Source organism: Cryptomeria japonica, chromosome 8 (assembly GCF_030272615.1).
Source record: "Cryptomeria japonica chromosome 8, Sugi_1.0, whole genome shotgun sequence".
In the NCBI taxonomy this organism is placed as follows: domain Eukaryota; kingdom Viridiplantae; phylum Streptophyta; class Pinopsida; order Cupressales; family Cupressaceae; genus Cryptomeria; species Cryptomeria japonica.
The window spans coordinates 640,459,700-640,477,525 of NC_081412.1; positions in this window are offsets into that span (position 1 = coordinate 640,459,700).

A 17,826-nucleotide genomic window follows, 5' to 3' on the forward strand; every position below is an offset into this window, starting at 1 on the left:
GTGTATTTCTTTTTTGGTTTCAAATTTGTTTGAGTTTTCACTTGGTTGTTTGTAGAACTTGATCTAGAAATAATGATTTTTTGTCTCACTGTGTTAACATCGACAACGCCATCATTTACCGTGTTCTTTTTCTTGTTCCAAAATCATGGCTTGTCTTTTCCTTCAAAGTCCTCTTTGTTTTCTTTGAATATATTAATGAGTCCTTGCTCAATTAAAACCTTCTTGGTTGCTAAGCCTTTCTCAATAACATCCTTGAAAGTGGACAAACAAGCTTTCCTCAAGTCATAACCAATTTATCTATTGATATTCTATGTGAACATCTCTACCATTTGTTTTTGTGGAATTTCACAAGAGCATCCATTGGCTAAATTCCTCCATCTTTGTAGGAATGATGAAAATGACTCCCCATCTTTTTGTTTGGTGTTGCACAAAGTGGTAACTGATATGTCTTTCTCTATGTTGTATGAGAAATGTTGGATAAAAGCTTTTGCTAGATCACCCCATGACTTAATTCTAGGTGGAAGTTGGGAGAACCATTCCATAGCTTGATCACCTAAGCTTTGTGGGAACAATCTCATCAAGTATGTTTCTTCTACTGCTACCTCAATGCAAGCTATAAAAAAGTGTCTTATATGTGCCTTAGGGTCTCCTTTCTCTCTATACTTATCAAGTTAGGTGTCACAAAATGTGTAGGAAAAGAAGGCATTGGAATGCTTTTGTCAAATGGATAGGGACATATGTCTCTCATTGTGTAAGCTGGCTTTGGTGTATTTATGTCCTCCATTTTCTTTTGTAAGTCCTCTATTTGTTGTTCCAAATTGTTCTTGGGTGGAGACCAACTTCTTGAACCATGTCCCATGTTTGAGCCACCTAGTGGATGAGGAGGACATTGCATATATGGATGGTATTAATCATAAACATGTTCATATGGAGGAGGTCTATAATGATACTACGCATAGGGACCACTTGGTATAGAGTCATAATGAGGAATGGAATATCTACTTTGTCCATGTATATCATATTCTATAGGCATGTCCTAAGTTTTTTCTTGTGTAGTGCCCCCAAATTTGACATGAGGTTTTCTTGTGTCCAAATTTTGAGCATGCCTCTAGATATCCAATTGTTTTGGATGTTGGTCCTTAGCATTGGAATGCAATTGAGTGTATTTATCTGCATAAGACTTACATAATGATCTGCATAGATGAAGTTGTTCATGAGAAGCTCTTTCATGAGTATCATAAGCTTGACCATGTGTATTTGGGACCTCAGGTTCTTGAAACATAGATGATGGTGACTCAGGCATGAAATGTGGTCCTCTAGTACCTCCACTATTAGGTCTCATTTGATCCATGTTGAGTTGAGTTTCTTGCATAGGTCGATTTTCCACTATTAAAATGGGGATCCATAATAGAGTTCCACTTCTACTGAATGTACTGAAATGTTGTCCACATTGTCATTGTGTAGAACATTGTTGTTTGTATTATCCATGTTCTCAATATTTTGAATATTTCTATAGATGTCCATGTTAAGTAATGTGGTATGATCAGAATTGAAAAAGATATCATTATCATATTCATAACCACTCATGTTTGCAAACTCTTGAGCCTCTTTAGCTTCTCTCCTAAATATTTGGGAACAAGTTTCAACCATGAATGAGGTCTTGACCAAGATGTGTGAGACTAGATGAAAATGGAAAGAGTATGGAAGACCAAGAGTTGGATGGAATGTAAATAAATCTGAGGTGTACCTGCAATGTCCAAAGTGTAAGACCAAGTATGTATGTAGTAGATTAGGTGTGGCTTCCAAAGAGATGATAGATCTCTTGATGAGGTAAGTTGACCTTGACTCCAAGTAAGACCAAATGAGACCCAAAGGTGATAGATCTTGATGAGGGACCACTTGTAAAAATGTTGTTGTATGTATTGTGTTTACAAAACAAGATGAGGAAAAGCAAGTGACCTTTTGACTCAAGTTTAGACAAATGTGAATGTAATGCAAGATATAGAGCAATAATGAACTTTGTGAGACCCAAATATAGGCTGAATGCTAAATGAAAACCTAGAGAAATAACCTAGGAAGCTCAAGAATCCTGAAACTGATTGCTCTTGTTTGTTGGACTATAAGTTTTTTCCAATACTAAACACAGACATGCCTGTATACTTCATAGATGCGCTTACCCAACACAAACATGATTAGACATTGGACATATGCATTTCTGATAATTTTGTGAATGTAGTTTTTCTTATGATAACACAAATGCGTTTCTGTCCTACACAGACGTGGTTACAAGATACAGATGTGTTTCTGTCAAACACGGACACTTTTCCAGGAGACAGGCGTGTTTTCAAAATCTGAGTATAATTTTTCCAATTTGTAAATTTGATTGTTGTGACCAAATCTAAATTTTTTTGACTATTTTTTGTGACAAGAGGACACAATGTTAATGAGGACTCAATGTTTGCAGGTATTTAGACTCAAAGTGAATCAAAGAAAAGTGTGTTGTTTGATGTAAAAATGTTTTGCATACACTTGAAGACACAAAATACACAATGTTTTGATGCTTGATCTTTAATGTTTGAATGTTTAAAAGAAGGCAAGCATAATTCTTATGGTTGGACAAGATAATAGTTGCTGATCCCACATGGGGCTTCCCCCAAGGCTATGCTATTCAAAGCAGATACATAGATTCTTGACCCACTGGCTCCACCTTTGACACTCACTTCTTGGGGCAACCAAGCACCAATCCCCACAAAAACTCCCTACGACAAACTTTGTATCTCTACTAAGAATTGTATGTGTGTGGGCCACTCTAGAGGTCCGACCTCCTGCCCCAACAACTAGAAGGATTTTGACTTTCTAAAACAAAAAGGTGCTAGTAAGGGCATCCGCTCGTGTGGCCATACATGCGGTACTTTCAACTCTATAATTACAAAAGGCTCCCAATTGATCAAATAAATTTGATCAAATGGGTTTATGGGGAGACATAGTGTTGGTATGAACTAATCAACACATGTTACCCATGGCTTTCACCATGGATACAACTATTTATAGTGGTTTGAAAGAGGTGGGTTTTCCTCACTACCACTTGGGTCATTCTATCCTCACTAGTAATCCTAGTGACCACACGGGGAGGTAGGCCCTCTAAAGATAAACAGAAAAGAGCCTATTGCCCAAGACACAAAAGACACTAGTTCAATTTTAGTGCACCAATAGAAGTGTTTAGTAATCTATGAAAACAAGGCACATAATGAAGATCAAAAGAAAACCCTTGGCAAAATTATGCAGCAAAGATTTGTTAGTAGTTTTGCAATAATACCCCTCATACAAGTAGACAAGTTAAGTAAAATTTAGATCCAAAATATTTTGTGAAAAAGGGGCCTTTGACAATGCGATTTGTTTCAAGGACAAGCTGCACCAATTTGTTAGCTAGATCACAAGATATTAGCTTGAATAACTTAGATCTGAAATCAAAATGATGAAATGAAGCCCTAAAAACTGAAACAAAAACCCAAACTGCAAGAACTAAACACATACACGATTAGATCCCACACAGACATGGTTTCACGACACAGATGTGATTTTAAACCCCACAGATGCAGTTCCAAAACACAGACGCGACTCTACAACACATACATGGTTAAAAGGTTCCCAAATGTGATTCAGGAACATAGATGTGACTCTGTAATCTGGAGAAATGTAAAATATTGTCAGCGACATAGACACAATTTCAAAGATCATAGATGCGGCAGAAAGACAAAAAATGTGGTTCTAGAAGATGCAAATGCGAAAATGTCAAAATGTTGTTGGAAATGTTAGATCTACAACTTCAAAAGCATAAAATCTACAACCAAGATGTTAAATGCAAAAGGGACAAGACTCCCACCAGGCATGCCAAAATGTTTATTATAATAATAAATAATGGTAACAACAACATTGAAATACTAAATGAATTCACCCACAAAACCCTAGCCTAACAACAACAAAGATCCACCATAACATATGAAGATTACCTAAGATAATGAAAATCAACAAAATCACAAAGATTATACCATCACATGTCCACTAGGATTTGAATCTCCATTCTTCCTATCTCCATTGATCTTGCTTGATATATTTGCTCTCAGATTTTATGTGTGCACAAGAGCTCAACAAAGAACAGAAATGTGGTTGCAAGTAGACTTGATCACATATGAAAGTTCGAATGCTAGAATACTTAGGAGTTCGTAGAATGCGTAGAATGTGTAGGAGGGTTGATAATGAAGGAAGTATCTCCTTATATAGAAGACACTCTAGGAAATGGAGGGATAAGATTAAGAGGTGTAAAAGATAGATGGTCATCTAGGATTAGAGGGTAGGTAGAAGAAATAAAAAAATATTTGGTCTGCTACCAAATATTTTGAAGTAACTAAAATTAGGTGATCTACCATACCAGTATTCATAGGGTGTTTTGTCTTTACCTCTTTTAACCAATATTTGGTTCATTGTGTAAACAGCTGTGTTGTTCACCAAAAGTCATAACCCAAGAACACCTGCAACCCTTCTATGAAATGGCCAATTTCAGTCTACAAAACACAACGGGGCTTGGACAACATAACATAGGACCCTAATTGATCCTCTTGTACTTCAGGTTCTGCTAGACCTAGGGGGGGACACCCTTTGATGCTCTGAATACAACAATTACAAACACATAACTACGTCACACTAAGCAGATAGATCATTTCACAAGCTCACCAAATCTAGAAACACACTACAGATTGGCTAGATCTGTATAAATCATAAATGAAAATAGAGCTTGGAATGAGAAGAACACACCCCTAAACATAAAGGGAAATAGATCTGTCTTTAAATTGAATTAATCTAAAACTATCCCCAAATTTGCAAGACCAGTGCCTTGTTCATTAGGCAACAAAGTTGCCATTTTTGTTGTTCACCAAAAGTGATAACCCAAGAACACCTACAACCCTTCTATGAAATGGCCAATTTCAGTCTAGAAAACACAACAGGGCTTGGACAACATAACATAGGACCCTAATTGATCCTCCTGCACTTCAGGTTCTGCTAGACCTAGGGGGGGACACCCTTTGATGCTTTGAATACAACAATTACAAACACATAACTGCATCAACACTAAGCAGATAGATCATTTCACAAGCTCACCAAATCTAGAAAAACACTACAGATTGACTAGATCTATATAAATCATAAATGAAAATAGAGCTTGGAATGAGAAGAACACACCCCTAAACATAAAGGGAAATAGATTTGTCTTTAATTTAAATTAATCTGAAACTATCCCCAAATCTGCAAGACGAGTGCCTTGTTCATTAGGCAATAGAGTCACACACAGAACTGTAAATGTGTCAATCATAGTTTCAAATTTGTTTTCCTTATAGAATATCCCTGTATTAACACCTTATATTAATGCATTACTCAATCTATTCACAGAATTATCAGATCTAGGATACATATTCCATTTATTCATGACTGATTACAGAGTTTAAAACCTTCATTGAAGGATACCCACAAGCAATCACACAACCTCTTTGAAACTGATAAATTTCATCCTCCTTGATGATTAAATTCATAATAATGAAATACTTACACAGAGACAATACTGTGGGAATTTTACTCATGCCTGACACAAGTAAGACCTACAACTAAGAAACCACATCTACAACACTGCACTGCAATCTCTATACCTTGAAAAGATCCATAGAATTATATGTTGGGAAAAATGGTGTCTCAACCTTGCATTTATGCGAGGTTACTATTTATAGTAAGTTTTTATTTGAGCACGAAATGGTGCGAAACTCTCCCTGAAGCTTCTGGTTGGCTAGATAAGCATTCCGGTAAAGTTGCGTCGCAAGGTCACAGCTAGTTTTGAAGATATTAAAGTTTTCATCTTGGAGGGGTGCAATAAAATGTTTAAACTTAATTTTGGGGACTTTAGAGGCTCCGAAATTCCTTGAAAAGTGGCCGTAACTGGCAAATCTGGTTACGAGGTGATAGAGCACTTCGCGAGCTTTCCGGCGCTTCAAACAGTTCGTCAATCAGACACCCGGTTCTCAAGTTATGGCCTCCGGAAGTTTGTACTCCTGAAATAGGAAAAATAATTTGTATCGAATACATAAATGAGCTGTAAAAAGGGAGCGACACGTGTTGATGTGTGCTTTAACATGTCATAGGGCATCTAGAAGGGAGATAAGGTCGGCTACACCTTATTGGGTGGTTTTAGCCCATGGTTTTGTAATACCGTTTGACGGTTTCTTGTATTGTATCTCCTATTTATGAGGTGTGTGAGATAGAGGTTGTGTGTAAGAGTCTTATGGCTATTGAGTTGCCTCTGAATCTCTGATTAATGGTACTCCTACGAAGAGCTTGCTCTACAAGTATTTTGTAATCTGTTTTGATTGCTGAATAAAATATTGAGCTGCTTTTGGAGGGTGGGGTTTTTCTCCCGAAAGGGTTTTCCCCACGTAAGTCATTGTGTTGTGGTATGAAAGCTATTATATCTATTTCTATTTTCTGTAACTGTTGTAATGATCTGAAAAAGTTTTGCATTACCCTCCTCTCAAGGTTAGTGTAGGAAGTTGTTTCCGCTACTTTACTTCCTTACAAGTGGTATCAGAGCCTGATCACCTTTGGTTTCAATTGTGGGCAGTTGGATTTTTTGAACTAATCCAGATTTGAGTGGGAGCTTGTGCAGAAGACACTTTTTGATCTTGTTGCAGGAATATTCAGATGGCGAGTTCGTCAGGGAGAATAGAGGTGGAGAAATTTAATGGAAGTAATTTTGAGATGTGGAAGTTGAAGATGGAAGATCTGCTAATAGATCGAGATCTTTGGGATGCTGTTGATGCGAATGTCCAAAGGCCCTCAGATCCTACTGCGGCAGCTCAGTATGATGTTATGGACCGAAAAGCCAAGGGTCTAATCAGACTATGCCTGGCAGACTCTGTTCTAATCAATGTCCATGAAGAGAACTCTACAAAGAAGCTATGGACTAAGCTTGGTGAGATGTATCAAGTGAAATCTTTATTAAATCAAATTTTCTTAAGAAAGAAATTGTATTCCTTAAAGATGGAAGAGGGTGGACGAATTGCAGACCACCTAGAAGCATTCAATATGATTGTGGCTCAATTAGTATCCGTCGGTGTTAAGATGGACGAGGAGGAAAAATGTCAAATCTTGCTTTGCTCTTTGCCTGATTCGTGGGATTCTCTTGTTATGGCTATTGGTAGTACTTCTGCTGTTTTGAAATCTGAAGACGTGGTGGGTGCCCTACTCGGTGAAGAGATGCGAAGGAAGGTATCCATCAGTTCAAAGGAAGCCCTAACTGTTTGTGGAAGACCTAAGGAGAAAGGCAAGAAGAATGAGAAGCGTGGCAAGTCCAAATCCAAAGGGAGATCGAAATCTCCTGGAAAGTCCAAAGTCATTTGCTGGAATTGCAGTAAACCGGGTCACATCCGTAAGGACTGCAAAGAAGAAAAGAAGAAGAAAAAGAAAAAGTTCGATTCTGATTCTGAGTCCGACAAGGAAGATGGCGATGCCTTTATTGCGGCTTTGGCGACTCATGCAGGTAATGATGCCTGGCTAATTGACTCAGGTGCATCTTTTCATATGACTTCCAATAGAGATTGGTTTTCTGAATATGAAGGATTTAATGGAGGTAAGGTGTACTTGGGTGATGATTCACATCTAGACATTGTTGGTCGAGGTAAAGTTAGAATCAGGTTTTCTGATGGTAGAATAAAAAGGATTAATGGTGTGTTGCATATCCCTGGATTAAAACGAAACTTGTTATCTGTGAGCAAACTGATAGATGCGGGTGTGCAGGTAGTCTTTTCTGAAGCAGGATGTAAGATGATTAAGGGTGCTATGGTAGTTGCTAGAGGTGTCAGGTTTGGCACTTTGTATAAGCTTGAAGCATACACTGTTGAGTGTAATAGCACTTCTGTAAAAAGTAAATCTGCGGATACTTCACTGGAAGATTTGAAGGTTTCACCTTCAGCAGATGGAAATGGTTTTTGGGTACCTAAGGGTGCTCTTTCGTCTGAAGCCAAGTTACCTGCAGAGAAGACTATGTTATGGCACCAGAGACTTGGCCACATTGGAGAAAAGGGTCTAAGGACCTTGAAAAATAAAAACCTTGTTGAAGGTTTGAATGACTGTAACCTTGACTTTGATTTCTGTGAGCATTGCATTTATGGAAAACAAAACCGCGTTCAGTTTTACTCGAGTTCTCATAAAACTTGTGGTGTTTTGGATCTTATCCATTCTGATGTGTTTGGTCCAGTAGATGTCTCTTCGATTGGAAAATCCACATATTATGTTTCATTTATTGATGATTTTAGTAGAAGGACATGGGTTTATTTTCTAAAGAGTAAATATGAAGTTTTTAGTCGTTTTAAAGAATTTAAAGCAATGGTTGAGTTGCAGACTAGAAAGAAAATAAAATGTTTGAGAACTGATAATGGCGGTGAGTTTTGCTCTAATGATTTTGATAGATTCTGTAAAGACTGTGGAATTAACAGGCAGAAGACAACTTCGTATTCTCCACAGCAGAATGGAGTTGCAGAAAGAATGAATAGGACACTGATGGAAAAGGCTAGGAGTATGTTGAGTGGTGCTGGTCTTGAACAAAAGTTTTGGGCTGAAGCTGTTGCCACTGCTTGCTACCTGATTAACAGGTCTCCTACATCAGCTCTTGTTGATAAAATGTCTATGGAAGCATGGTCAGGTCACAAGCCTTCATTGAGACATCTTAGAGTTTTTGGTTGCGAGGCATATGCACATGTGCCAAAGGAGAAGCGAACAAAGTTGGAGAACAAGGCTGTGAAATGTATCTTCATCGGGTATAGTTATGGTGTGAAAGGATACAAGCTTTGGGACCCTGTTGCACAAAAGGTAATTCACAGTAGAAGTGTTATTTTTAGAGAAATTAAGTCTCCTTCTGTTACATTGCAGCCAGAATAGACTAAAAAAGAAGATGTGATTCAACTTCTTTCTACACCTGAAAGAGTTGAATCGAGACCCCTAGATAGGCAAGAATTTGAGGAGAACTCGTCTAGCTCTGAATCTTCAGAAGAGGAGGAAGAACCTCCAACTCAGCTTGTTCGAAGGTCTACAAGACATAGACAACCACCTGAAAGGTATTCACCTGATGATTGGAGATGTATTTTTGCTCTGAATACTAGTGTGGATGAACCGAAATCTGTAGAAGAGGCATTAGATATGAATGATGCAGAATCCTGGAAGATTGCTATGGAGGAAGAAATGGCAGCTTTGAAAAAGAATGATACATGGGATCTTGTACCATTGCCTGAAGGACAAAAACCTGTTGGTTGTAAATGGGTGTTCAAGAAAAAGATTGGTTCAGATGGAAGCATTGAGAAGTATAAAGCAAGGTTGGTTGCAAAAGGCTACTCTCAGGTTGAGGGTGTTGATTACGGTGAGATATTTTCTCCTGTTGCAAAAATGACGTCCATTAGATTTTTGCTTTCTATTGCTACTGCTTATGATTTAGAGGTTGAGCAAATGGATGTGAAAACTGCTTTCCTTCATGGTGATTTGGAGGAAGATATTTATATGACACAGCCGGAGCACTATGTGGTGAAAGGCAAAAGTAATTTGGTCTATAAATTGAAGAAATCTTTGTATGGCCTCAAACAAAGTCCTAGGATGTGGTACCAGAAATTTGATACATATGTGTTGAGTTTGGGATTTGAACGTTCTAAATCAGATCACTGTGTTTATTATAAATCTTATGGTGATCATTTCTTATTCATTGCATTGTATGTTGATGATATGTTATTCATTGGTAAAGGGAAAGGTATGATTTCAGAACTGAAGTCTCAGCTCGCTGCTAAATTTGAAATGAAAGATCTTGGTGCAGCAAAGCACATTCTTGGGATGGAAATTAGAAGAGATAGGGTGAACAGAAAGCTATGGATAGGCCAGAGTAAGTATGTGAATTCAGTGTTACAGAGGTTCAACATGCAGAATTGTAGACCATTGAGTGTTCCTTTTACAGTTGGAACGAAACTATCTGTTTCAGATTGTCCTACATCCCCATTGGAGATGGAAGACATGAGCAGAGTGCCTTACCAAAGTGCGGTTGGAAGCTTAATGTATGCTATGGTCTGTACTAGACCAGATATTGCCCAAGCAGTGGGAGTACTTTCTAGATATATGTCTAATCCTGGTAGAGTTCATTGGGATGCAGTCAAAAGAGTCTTCAGATATTTGAAGGGTACTTCAGAGTATTCTTTGTGTTATCATGGTAATTCAGTTGGAGACATGACTTCCCTTAATATCCATGGTTATGTATATTCAGATTGGGCAGGTGATATTGATAGCAGAAGATCCACCAGTGCTTATGTGTTTACTTTGTTTGGTGGTGCAATTAGTTGGATGAGTAAGCGACAGGCTATGGTTGCTTTATCCACTACTGAAGCAGAGTATATGGCAGCTACTCATGCTTGTAAAGAGGCCATTTGGCTTAAGAGACTGTGTTCGGATATTAGAATAAAACAAGGTACAGTGATAGTTTACTGTGACAGTCAGAGTGCAATTAGCCTAGCTAAGAACCCGACATTTCATGCTCGAACCAAACATATTGATGTTCAGTATCATTTTGTTAGAGATATGGTCGAAGATGGTAGGGTGAAGCTGGTTAAGGTGGACACTTTGATGAATGTTGCAGATGCTTTAACTAAGGCTGTGAGCACAGAGAAGTTTATATGGTGTTCAGAGTCTATGGGCCTTATGGCCCCTAGCAATTGATTCATTGTGTTGACATTCCCTTCCGCTCATGCAAGGTGTTCGACAAGTGGGAGATTTGTTGGGAAAAATGGTGTCTCAACCTTGCATTTATGCGAGGTTACTATTTATAGTAAGTTTTTATTTGAGCACGAAATGGTGCGAAACTCTCCCTGAAGCTTTTGGTTGGCTAGATAAGCATTCTGGTAAAGTTGCGTCGCAAGGTCACAGCTAGTTTTGAAGATATTAAAGTTTTCATCTTAGAGGGGTGCAATAAAATGTTTAAACTTAATTTTGGGGACTTTAGAGGCTCTGAAATGCCCTGAAAAGTGGCCGTAACTGGCAAAGCTGGTTACGAGGTGATAGAGCACTTCGCGAGCTTTCCGGCGCTTCAAACGGTTCGTCAATCAGACACCCGGTTCTCAAGTTATGGCCTCCGGAAGTTTGTACTCCTGAAATAGGAAAATAATTTGTATCGAATACATAAATGAGCTGTAAAAAGGGAGCGACACGTGTTGATGTGTGCTTTAACATGTCATAGGGCATCTAGAAGGGAGATAAGGTCGGCTACACCTTATTGGGTGGTTTTAGCCCATGGTTTTGTAATACCGTTTGACGGTTTCTTGTATTGTATCTCCTATTTATGAGGTGTGTGAGATAGAGGTTGTGTGTAAGAGTCTTATGGCTATTGAGTTGCCTCTGAATCTCTGATTAATGGTACTCCTGCGAAGAGCTTGCTCTGCAAGTATTTTGTAATCTGTTTTGATTGCTGAATAAAATATTGAGCTGCTTTTGGAGGGTGGGGTTTTTCTCCCGAAAGGGTTTTCCCCACATAAATCATTGTGTTGTGGTATGAATGCTATTATATCTATTTCTATTTTCTGTAACTATTGTAATGATCTGAAAAAGTTTTGCATTACCCTCCTCTCAAGGTTAGTGTAGGAAGTTGTTTCCGCTACTTTACTTCCTTACATTATACACATTTGGGTCAAGACATTTAGAAAATGGAAACCGTGAAAACTAGAGCACTTCCTCGAAAATTTTGGAACCCTTACAATTGAGAAGAACTAGGAATAAGAAGGAGAGGGAAGAAAATCAGATCTGCAACTGAAATTGTCAAGTGTCCATTTTCTGTAACTGAAATTCTTTACCTTCTTCTTTCCCATAGAAACTACTCTCTAAATATCCCATATTTGTTAAAACAAACTACTTGATCAGATTCCTTATCCTGAGAGTTTTCCGGCGATATATAATACTTGGTATTTTGGCCAAAAATTGAGCCCTTAGTGAATTGATTCTTCAAGTGTGCACAATCATTTAAATTTTTCATTTTTTAATATAGTTGAAACTATATCATTAATCTGATTTTAATTTTAATTTTTTGGCCCTTTTTATGCCCTGAGGCCCTACCACGTGGTGATATCTGATTGGTCGATGGGGTCCAGTGGCACCACCTCAAATGACACCTCATCACTCCACCACTTGTCGGCCATGTCACTGCCACTTGTCTGTCCACATGTATGCCATGCGTGTGCCATGTCAACACCACCTATGCGCCACTGGGACGGGACCTGCCTACTGGACCACCATGTCACATTGCCACCTGGCTTTCACCATTTTGCGACCCTTAACCTTCATGCATCTTCAAGCTCTAGAATCGCGTGGGTTGTTGATCTTCTTAGAACCTGCTTGATCTTTACCTCGGTTTCCGCACATATGGATTTCGCTATTTCGTGAAGGGTATTTTTCAATCATCTTCCCTTCACGAATCAATGCGAGCCGTTGATCTTCTCCAAACTTGCTCACTGATTAAGTTGACCTTTCTTTGCAAAATTTTGCCTGACTACCTCGGGAACCATGCCTACGTGGGGTCCACCTGTTGCCACCTATCACCTCCTTGTTCACCTTGGGATCCACGCCCACATGTGTGGGGTCCACTTGGGCACCCAATGGGCACCGTCCATAAAAAGCCTTGATGGCTTTGACATATTACATTAGTGGAGCTTTGTATATAAATATCAAAAAACCTCATCGCCCAGCCAATGTGGGATAATGCTTCATGCCTGGGACTGCATTTCTGAAGCTTTCCCCTTGGGTTTTAATGGCAACTAGTTGCATTTGCTTTAAAATTTATTGCCTCCCAATAGCTACGCTATCTTTGCCCCATAACTTCCACACCACAGAGGGAGGACTCTAGTCTTGCACTTATGAATAGCATTGGCTTGAAAGTTTCTTAACCCTCTTCAACACCACATCGCAGGGGATGCTGGCAAAATCATGTGGAGGAGGAAATTGGCATTAAACTTGGCATGGATTTTGATTTTAAGTTTCTGCAGCCTCTCCAAACTGCCACACTGGGGAAAGATTGCTGGCATTAAACTTTTTTAAAAAAAATTTACTGTCCCCTCAATCATCACGCAAGGAGGAGGATGCTTGGAGTTTGAAGTCTTGCCTGCTGCACTTTGCATTTGAATAAAATTTCTTAATGCTGCTCAAAAACCATGCAGAAGGGGAAAATGGTTGTGGCTGCCAATTTTCCTAATTCATATAAATTTTCTATTGCACAGGATGCTATATTAATAATATGAGGTGTAACTTCATTTCTATTATCATTCATAGGTTGGTTGGCATTGGAATTTATACTTTGGCAGTATATGGAGGAGAGCCTTATCACTGCACCAAGATTAACAGTTTCTCGTTCTTTTCCATGTATTTGCTTGAAAGTTTGGAATGGCATTTGCATGGAATTTTAATATGGTGCTGTTGTACGTGAGAGGAAGGAATGGCAATTTTTATTTACCAGAAAGTGTGTTGACAAAGGCAATGAATTTGGCTTTGAGATGCCAAGGAATTTGCTGTTGTTTTGGCATTAATACCTACCAATATCATTATGTTTGAAGTTTCAATGGTTCCCATAAACCACACTAGAGGAGGCACTGGTTTTGATTTGCCAAATTTGCATTTGCTTTGAATTTCAATGCCTCTTTAAACATGCTCTGCACCACCACATTGCATTGGCTTGAAAGTTATTTGCTACTGTTTTTACATGTTTGAAAGCTTACAAAGCCCTTTTCAAACACCACTTCTAACTCCATGCAGGGAGGAGCTAGGCTAGCAATTACTAGAAGTTTAATTGGCTCCAGCCAAACACATTGCTCAGAGAAGATTATTGGTATCATACTTGCCAGACTGCATTCCTCATGAACTCCTATAATATTTAAATCATATAACATATGATTTTATAAAAACAATTTAAACCTTGCCTAAAAAGATGCATGAAGTGACAAACTAGGTCGGGCCCCAAAGTGGGTCCGGCTAAAAAAATTTTCATTTTCATACAACTGACATCTGGAATATCTCAAGAACCTTAAAATTACCTCTGGAAATGATCGACACCATTTTCGGATCACCAGACTGAGTTTTGCAACTTTCAGGCACTTGCGCCACATTTTCGCATTTAATCGCAAAGACGTAATTTTCAAAGTGGTCAAAACACCTTTCTGGACCTCGCCATCTGACAGGCGTGTACTCTGATATACAAGGATAAACTCTACAAAATGGTTTTTCAAGACGAGTCTTGAGTGAAGACATATTAATTTTCAAAAATGCCCAACTGGCTTTGTCGACACTGCGAACCTGATGAAGTCAATGTTTTGGCAACACATGATGCCTTTCTCAAAAATACCAAACGACCCTCATAGACCCTCAAATTTGAAACACAGGTACCTTGAAGTACATATTAAATCTTTTAATTCTCAGTTTGACCAAAAGTCTGAATTGGTACAAATGGCGTGCCCATAAAAATGGCTACTTTAACTGATACGGCAACAAAAGTACGGAAGATTGAAAAAGATGCCCAAAGAACCCTTTTGAAAATGGACTAAACGGATTGGTAGAGGCTTGAAACTTGAAACATAGCTTTATTTTTACATCAACAATAGCCCAAAATAAACATTTTGGTATGACATCCACCAGGGCATTTTTACACTTGTGCAAACCTCACAAACTACAAACGGATTGAGCTTTGAAAACTGAGCAAACGGATTCATGAAGACTTGAAATTTTGCAAGAAGGCACACTTTTATGCATAGAATTCAATCCATTTTGAATTTAATCATGAAAATCAGTAGGGCAAAAGATATAAACACCCGAAGTAGGCTACTCAATAAAATCAGCATTTGTGCCTAAAATGCACTTTCAACTCACCCCTCGAAATGGGTATCTAGTAAACTTATCCAAACTAAATTCTGAAAGTTTCACATCATTTAATATGCCAAATGAAAAGTGTACAATAAGTTTCCCAAGCCTTACCCTCTGAAATCAACCGGTTCCATTTTACCCTCTCTAACTAGGCCATTCAAACTGACTCATTTAGGTACTTTTCTGACATGCAGAGCAAAATTTTGAAATGGGCCTCTAAATTTGACTCAATTTTGATGAGTCCCAACAAGCTACACAGACAACTTCTCTCTAAAATGCCTTAGTTGCACCTCCTTGAATTAACATAGTCCTATCAGCTTCAACTACTGACCGATTGTTCCTTTCTGCAATACCATTCTACTGTGGTGTCCTTGGTGCAAATATTTGTCTCTTGATTCCATTATTTTCACAGTATCTAGTGAATTCCTCTAAAGTAAATTCACCACCTTGATCAGTTCTTGATACCTGCAGAGTGTAAGTGCAGAAGGAGAAGAGGAGCTTAATCGGATCTGCATTGGCATTGAGTGTTGTTACCAGATCATAGTAATACCTGTTGATCTCTAACCACCTCAATAGTTGGAAAATCCCTTAACAGGGTAGCCCTAACTAGCTTGTTGTAAATCCTTTAACAGGGTAACTCTAAGCTACTGAGTTTGAAGTCCTTTAGCTATTGAGTTCTTGAAATCCTCTAACAAGGTAACCTTTAATAGGGTTTAACCCTTAATCGAGTATTGTAGCCATCCCTTAACCAGGTGATCTCTAACAGGATCGGTTCCTAGCAGAACCTATTGTAATGTCTTTAACTGGACAAGGCTCCTAACAAAGCGGACTTCAAAAGAGTTCAAAAACATCTTGTGGGTATTCATCCCCACCGTGGTTTTTCCCAGTTGGGTTTTCACGTGAAAAATATGTGTGTCATGTGTGATGTTTTTATCTTGTGATGCTTTGCTATTATTTGTCAAGCATATGATGGTTTTGTGTTTTATGTCTATCAATAAAACATGTTGAACTAGCTGCTATTATGATCTAATGATAGATTACCTGTTTATGCATAAGAGTGAACTAGTAGCATAGTCTCAAGTTGAGTGAAAGGCTAAGTGAGTAACCGGTTAATGCTTGCCTCAAGCATTCTTAGCTTTACCCGTTGCACTCTGTTACAAACCGGTGTCACTGTCTGCTAGTCCTCTAAAGTGTTTGTTGTCAAACCGGTTTAAGAGAAGTTGTTTTGTATGTACTGATTCACCCCCCCCCTTCTCAGTATCAGTTTGGTACTATTTTCTCATCATTGAGTTATCAATTGGTATTAGAGCATCCTCCAATTCCTCTGTGTTATAAGCTTAACCGCTTGAGGTAAAGATCCCAGTCAAATGATGAAGAGGGAAGGTCCAAAGTTTAACTGGGAAAATTTCGGTATATGGAAAGATAGGATAAAGATATTCATTAGAAGCATGGGTGCTCAACACTGGAGCTATGTTGAGAATGTCTATGTTGCCCCTACTGGTACTCTCACTGATGACCAAAAGAGAGAGATACAAGAAAATGGGCAAGTCATGGGAGCTTATTAGTAGTCTATCTGACATTGAGTTTATTGATGTTCAGGACAAGGTAAATCCCAAAGAGGTATGGGATGCTCTTGAAAATATCTATGGTGGTGATGAACATGTAAAACAGGATAAGGAAGAAAGCCTAAGAGGGAAGTTTGAAGATATGCGGATGGTTGAAGGTGAGACCATTCAGCAGTATGGAATAAGAATCAAAATAGTTGTTGGAGATATCAAGAGTACATGTGGTAAAATAGAAGATTCCACTATGGTAAGAAAAGTCCTAAGATCCCTATTGCCAGTCTATGCAATAAGGGTTGCTTCTATTCAGGAGCTGAGATCAATAGACAAGACTAAGGTATCCTTGGACTCCATCATAGCCAAGTTGACAGCCTATGAGCTAAATAGTTTTGATGGCAGTGTTCAAAAGACTGAATCATCTTTTAAAGCCTCTTCTATACCATCCAGAAAAGGAAAAGAAGCTAGCACTAGTGGTGAACCTAGACAAAGAAGAGAAATGGATGATGAGGAGATTCTGATGGCATTTGAAGCTCTCCTTGCCAGGAAGCTTCCTAAAGGAACTGGTAAATACAAAGGTAAGCTACCTTTGAAATGCTTTTCTTGTAACCGGATAGGACATATTGTTATAAACTGTCCTAATAGCGATAATAAGGACAAACCAGAAAGGTTCAAGAAATTCAAAGGAGGAAACCGGAGAAACTGTTTTGTGGCAATTGATGAAGGTGTCATAGATGAAGAATCAGAGAATGAAGAAAATGAAGATATTGTGTTTGTTGCTGTCAAAGAAGATGTGTCAGACAAGAAGGCTCTTGTCTCCCAGTTTGATAATTCCAATGAATGGATCATTGATAGTGGCTATTCTCACTATATGACTGGTGACTGGAGCAAGTTTCTATCCTTGGAGGAGTATGATGGTGGTGTGGTTCGCTTTGGAAATGATGTACCATGCATGGTCAAAGGTAGAGGATCCATCTCTTTGAATGGAAAGAGTAGTGCTGACAATGTGTACTGGGTTGATGGTCTCAGACACAACCTTCTGAGTGTTGCCTAGCTGAATGATAGTGGCCTCACTTTGGAATTCAAGAATGGAGTTTGCAGAATCAAAGGAAAAGATGGTGAATTGGTGGCCACCGGCATGCAGACCAAAGGTAACCTATTTCATCTGAATGCAAATATAAGTACATGTCTTATGGCTAAATTTGATGATAGCTGGATATGGCATAGGAGACTCTACCATGTAAACTTTGATAACATTGTAAAGGCCAGTAAGATCAAGGCAGTTAGAGGGTTGCCAGTGCTAAGA